The 7,076-nt window shown below is 35.3% G+C and overlaps 1 long non-coding RNA gene across 1 annotated transcript; it reads right to left on the bottom strand.

Annotated features, from left to right (window-relative positions):
• Positions 3,546 to 4,589, bottom strand: LOC109837944. The gene is made up of 2 exons (XR_002246509.1): positions 4,156 to 4,589; positions 3,546 to 4,015 (listed from the first exon to the last, which is right to left on the bottom strand). It is a non-coding gene; the product is annotated as an uncharacterized LOC109837944 (long non-coding RNA).

A 7,076-nucleotide genomic window follows, 5' to 3' on the forward strand; every position in this document is an offset into this window, starting at 1 on the left:
TTAATTTGTTAGGTGATAGAGCCATATTGAGTGATAGACAAAGGTTATCCAGTAGCCGTGTAGATAGGGGGAAGAGAAGAGGAAGTGAAGACAGGAGATAAGAGGGAGGCATTACGAGTCATATAAAAGGAACAGCCATAGTCAAAAAATCCAGAGATCGTTCATACCAGAGACTGAAGGGTTGGCTGAAGAACCAGTAAGACGCATACCAAAGAGTTGTGCAATAGATGTAGTGGCTCTATGCTGAAGAGCATCAATTTGATGGCGAATATCAGATAGTTGTGCAGCAGATGGAGAGGTGGTATGCTGAAGAGCCGCAATTTGACAGCTAATATTTGTAATATCTTGAAGAGTCTCAATTTGATGCCGAATATCTGCAATAGCTTGAAGAGTCTTAATTTGACGATGAATATCTACAATAGCTTGAATTGTAGGCCTGAAGTAGTAGATGGTATAACATTGACAAGTAATCCTGGTGCACTAGAGGATCGAGACTGAGGGGATCGCCGACTACGGCTTTGATGGCGAATATCAGAGAGTTGTGTAGTAGATGGAGAGGTGATATGCTGAAAGGTCACAATTTGACGGCTAATATTTGCAATAGCTTGAAGAGCCTCAATTTAACGGTGAATATCAGAGAGTTTTGCAGCAGATGAAGAGGTGGTATGCTGAAGAGTAGCAATTTAACGGCTAATATCTACAATAGCTTGAATGGTAGGGTCTGAAGTGGTAGATGGCATAACATTGACCGGTAATCCTGATGCACTGGATCAGGACTGAGGGGATCGCTGACTACGACCAGTTCCTGAGGAACGTAACTTAGGATGAAGCTGGAAACATATCTCAAAGCGGTGTCCCTCCTTCTTACAATAGGTGCAAAAGAGCTTAGACCGAGCCTGAGAAGCAGGTGCCAGTGAAGAGGCCATAATAGCAGCAATTCAAAGTTCAAGATAATAATCCTTGAACAAAACCCAAATATTTAAAGGAGAACCCGAAGGTTAATATAGAAACCCGAAGGTAAAATGTAAGAACCCGAAGGTTAAATTTGAACCCGAAGGTTATACATGACTGTAAAATCTGAGAAAAAGAAGCAACCGGCGACCAAGGTGGCCCGAAGATCGGCCGGATCTGATGCTCATGCCGGAGACTTACAACGGATTAATGCCGTTGTTAAGACATTCAGACATTAAGACGTTGAGATGTCGAGAAGGATTAAAATGACGATGTCGTTACTGACTGTGAAACGGAAATGTCATTTATTTGAGGCCGAGAGACGGCTTGAAATGGCGATGCCGTTAATTTGAGACCGAGAGACGGTCTTGAAAAACCGCTATGCCGTAAATTTGAGATCAAGAGATGATCTTGAAACAATAATGTCGTTAAAATAGAAACCCGAAGGTTTAAAATATAACCCCGAAAATTAATAGAACCCGAAGGTTAAACGAGAATGTGAAATGCATTAAAAGTCCGTAAAGCAGCAAGGCCAAAAATCCGACTGAGGAACGTAAAAAAACGTTAAACGACTGCAAACCAGCAACGCCAAGATTTGGCAAACGAACACAGAAGCATTAAAAAATTTATTAAAAATAAAATAATAACCCTAGCTCTGATACCATGTTAAAGTAAGAGAGAAAGTCTTGGGTAAATTTCCCCTTTAGTTGAATATTGAATGTGCACATATATTTATATAAGTTGAGGAGGGTGAGGTGTGTTCTCACAACCAATATGGGACTAAAAACCCACTACTAACACTATTATCAACACTTAGCAAGACCGATCATTTTGTTAAATATTTAACAAAACCGACATCTTTTTGGCCAGCTCATCAAAGCTGGCCGAAAAGAGGTCGGTTTCCTTGAATCTGGCTTTTGAAGCACATATGACTACTAGTCACTTGTGTTTAGTGACCGCTAATCGGACACTAAACTAGACTCAGAAAACCGACGGGACTACTAGCCTCATGGGTTTTCTAAATAGTTTTTAAAAAACGCACGAGATTGCTAGTCCCCTGGGTTCTCTGAGTAATTTTCACAAAACGCATGGGACTAGTAGTCCCGTGCGTTAGACAAAGATTTCGAATCTGCTACTCAGCAAATCCATGGGACTAGTAATCCTATGGATTTGCTAGGCAGACCAAAACATGCACAAAACATGCACAGATCATACTTAATTAAATATATACCTCATCTATATTTCTAAATATGCACAAAAAATATAAAATCCGCCTCATATACATTATTGAACAGTATAATCATTATATAAGTTATAAACATTAAGAAATAAGCATAAATTAAATCACATTTAATTAATTCACAATATCACAACATAGTAGACAGCTCATTTAATTAATTCACAACATTACATTTAATTAATTTTTGGGCACAACTGGGGCTTAAATAAGCCCTACAAATCCACGGGACCCGTGGATTTGTTGGGTGCCAAAGACGAAGTCTCTGTCTAACGCACGGGGCTAGTAGTCCCGTGGGTTTTCTGAGTCTTGTTTAGTGGCCGATTAGCGGCCACTAAACACATGGGACTAGTAGTCCCGTGTGTTTTAAAAGCCAGATTCAGCGAAACCGACCTCTTTTTTGCCAGCTCTCGGTTTTGCTAAACATTTAGCAAAACGGTCGATTTTGTTAAATATTTAGCAAAAATAGCCTATTTTTTTTAAAAAAAATCCTAAATAAATATGCTAAGGGGCTTTAGTTTAATAGCCCCTAAACTTTTGGAGTTTTTCAAATTAACGCTTTTTAATAACACAAGGGTACGGGGTTCGCCCTTTTTTTTATCTTTTTTTCTTCTGGATACTAATACATTTTCTTCTTGACCCTTTTTTACTAATGGAAATTTGAGAAGCACAATGCCCCAAGACTCTCTATAAGGCGATGTGAGAATAACTAAAACTTTTCATCTTTTTGTTAACGTAAATATGCATTAAGGGTTTTTCTTTTTAACTTGTCGATTTATGAATATCATTTAAAAGAAATATAATTAGCCGATCATCAGTATATTTCAACTTTTGACTAGCTTGCAAGTATTTCTCAAAGAGACTACGCGTCTAGGACAATATTGAGGTCGCCCCTTTTTTTTTAGGCTACGTTTGGGAACTTTGATTTGGATTTGGGAAGTTGATTTAAAATCAAGGGATTTTAAATTTAGGATTTGAAATCCATGATTTAAGAAATCTTTTGTTTGGATATCTTTATTAAATGAAAGGATTTGAAATCTTTGATTTCAAAATCTAGTGTTTGGGTACTTTATTATACATGAATTTAAATTTAAAATTGATAAAAATTTATTCTCTTAACTCATCAAATACAATGGAGATGTGTAAAATAATAACCAAAAAAACACAAATTTATAATTTAGGCGATGATAGCTACATTTGCTAAGTTTTCAAATTTATTACCCACCATAACTTGAAAAAAAACTCTACAAACATATCAAGTATCTTACAAAAACATATCTAAATAATACATCATCACTGCATATTTCACAGATATCCAGGCTGGAAAACACTTGAGGTTTGTTTCATATTTCACACATATTCAAAGTGAGAATAAGTTGATATCAGAGCAAATAAGTAACAATTTCATGTGTTTGAACATTAAAAATGTAACTATCTAAACCTTGATTTCAACCTATAAGCCATGCTCAAACATCATCCTATATAAACAGAGCAGGTACAACTGACAATTACATAGTCAATTTGGTCTTTGATATACCAAGAGAAATGTTAATAAGAAAAAATACAAAGAGTTGCAAACTGAATAGCATGTGAGAAGAGAAGTATCCTCAATGTAAAGAAATTGTAACCGAGAATTCAGAACCGCTCGTATGATAAACCCTATCCGTAGCAACAAAAGAACAATTCAACAATCATCCAAATCAGCAAATGCCACAGGTAAGGAGGAGAAAAAACAGACTCCATAAATTTTGAAATCTGCCAGAGACTAACAGAAGACCAATCGACACTTGCGCTTATTTTGCTATCTGAATTCAACAATCATCTAATCTGCAGGAAGAAAGATGGGGCAAATTAGAGCAAAGTAGAAATATTCAATTAAAAAATATTGTTCAAATAACATCAAAATGACAAAATAATGGGAGTTACATATGCCTTAAAAAAGAAAAAAAATCCAAGAGAGAACTTACTCAAATGGGTTCAAAGATTTGGGATTCTTGTTATCCAACTAGAAACTACTCCTTAAGAATAAAGAGAATAAAATCTCTTTTTTCATCATCAAGAAGTGACTTCAACAAATAAAACTTTTTCGGATTGCCATCCATTATCTTCTCAAATGCTTTGAACACTTGAATGCCATCCATTATCTTTGTTCAAGTTGCTATTAAATGATTTTAGTGCATCAACCGCAGCTTGATACACTTGAGGCTTCCACGTACCGTCGACTTTTAATCCTTGGTTCATTTGATCATACAACACATTGGCTAAAGCTGGGTCCATATCACGATTCCACACAACATATGATCTCGACTGAGATGCAATTAGTTTCCCTTTCTTTGTCATCCTAATACATACCAAAGTGTAAGAAGAAAAAAACTTAACTTAGTAGCAAAACAAATAACTTAACTTAGTATACATACCAAAGTGTAAGAAGAAAAAAACTTAACTTAGTAGCAAAACAAATAACTTAACTTAGTCATCATTTGGAACTGTATCATAGTCTTTATCTCAAGTAACTGTGCAGGTAAAATACTGCTACTAATAGGAAGTGTTTAGAAATTCTATTAAGAAAAGTTATAAATCATGCTGATGCTAAACTAAACACACAGCAAATATAAGTATAGAGAACAGTTTAGTTATTACCCCCATCAAATAACCCAGCCTACAGCTTATAAGCCCCACCAAATGAAACAGCATCAGTGGTTCACGTCTTAAACTTAATCAGTGCACAAACTTCCTAAATCAATTAATCCAACCCTTTTGCGCATCATTAAAAGCCATAGATAAAAAATACCGAATACTGTCTCCACAACACATCCTCAGTTGAAGGCCACGCGATATATCTAACTGACAGAAGAGAAGGCAAGCTCAGGGAAGTAATAAACAGAACCAGAACAGCCTAGATAAATAACTCTACAGGCTGATGCTATGCGTGCAGAAGTCTAGGTCGCAAATTCTGAAGCATGTACACAGGCCTTCACATGTTTCATATGGCCTATGCTATGCGTGCAGAAGTCTAGGGCGCATTGGGGTCATCATCATCATCAAAGCAATTTCATTGTACAAGACACAAAGAGAATCGTTCACATTGTCTAATATAGAGGAATCCTATGTTCATGACTGCTTGAAGTACTTTGTGGAACTGTCGACTAATTGTTTCATTTGAACGACAAAAATATGTTTTGCTTGTCCTATTTTTTACATTATGAGCTAAAATATGTAAAAACATAGCGACAATTTCTTCAATTGTGCAGCTTCAGTTGGCTCAAATTAAATGTATATTCATTCTCCCAATTGTAAATTATTTTTCAGACTGTGCTAAAGGGTGGTGTCAGAGAGACTTTGTGAATATATGTATAGATTGAGGAGAGGATTAAACTTGTGGAAAGCCAGAAGATGGGATTCTTTATGTAAACTTTACTGTCATTTTAACAGGAACTTAACCCAGTTTTCTTATAATGTTTGTAAATGTTACATTCTCTTTTTTCATTGTGAGATGGTACTATATTTGTCTAATATATATGGTTAACAATTATTTGTATCACATATAGTCTTCATGTTTTAATTATGAACGTAAAAGAAATGGATACACTATACCTTGCAAATTCAATATGATAAATTTCTACGGAGAATCTGTAAAGTCTGTTGGGAAGTTCATTTACTAATTTGAATGTGAAAACATGTATTATGATCTCACTTACTCAATGTAAATGTACATTATCAGTAAGAATTTGTAAGAATTTGTAAGAATTTGTAGATGTTTCTGACAAAAAGTTTTTGAATGTTGTGCTTAATTCTAAACAATACACATCACGACTACGCTCCGCATATCAATGGGCATTTGGTTCCAACAGGTAAGCACTGATATCATCTAATTTTAGTTTTAGATTGCATTACTGGATAGAAGAGTTCCTGAGATCTTTTTCCCCCCACATTTCATCTAATATCACAGTCTATTTTCTGATCTTAAAAAACAATGTTTTTGAATATATCTTGTGTGTCTGTTGTAGATGTGCGATTACAGTGCTTGCCTGCACAAGAGAATGGACAATATATTTCTCCAGTAGTATTTCTCAATTGGAAAGGCTGGGATCAAATCAGTCAAAGACCACCAACATTACGAGCTTTGGTTTACGGTGGAAAAAAAAGAAAGAAAAAGATCCTATTATTTGTACGTTTACATTGCGTAAGTGAGATCATAATACATGTTTTCACATTCAAATTAGTAAATGAACTTCCCAACAGACTTTACAATTATTTGTATCGCATAAAGCCTTCAAACCCTTCAAGCCGACAGGAAATCATCTGTCATCTAGTTTTTACTCATGAGTGCTTTCAGATTGGAAGTTCATAGAAAGATAAACATGTAAGATGATAAAGGATGTTCAGATAAAAGTCCTATGCTCCAATACAAGGCTAGCAAACCACTTCGATCAAAAGCTTAAGTAGATGAATTATGGATCAAACATTTGTACAAGAGATCTTAATACTTATTACTTAAGTCACATCCACCAGTAGGGCACAAAATTTATCATATGCAGAGAAGCATAAAAACACTTAAAAAACCAATGTCAGCCACTCATACCTAATGCGGAGACGAAATTCAGGACTTAAACATGATTGGCTTCGACAGTAGCTTAGTTCCTGTTCCATGAAATTTCTATCATCAAGCAATCCATACTATTGTTATCATACTACATATACAACACAATAAGATGTATAATGTTATATTATAACACATTAAACCTGAACTTCCAATGAGTTCTATAATGTAATAGTGTTACTTGATTTAAGAGAGACATGTTTCTACTTTCAAGTTCAATCACACATTCTTTATGACATTATCCACATGACTAAAGTTTGGTCACGCATTGTTCAGACATTATACATA

Source organism: Asparagus officinalis, chromosome 4, assembly GCF_001876935.1.
Source record: "Asparagus officinalis chromosome 4, Aspof.V1, whole genome shotgun sequence".
NCBI lineage: Eukaryota > Viridiplantae > Streptophyta > Magnoliopsida > Asparagales > Asparagaceae > Asparagus > Asparagus officinalis.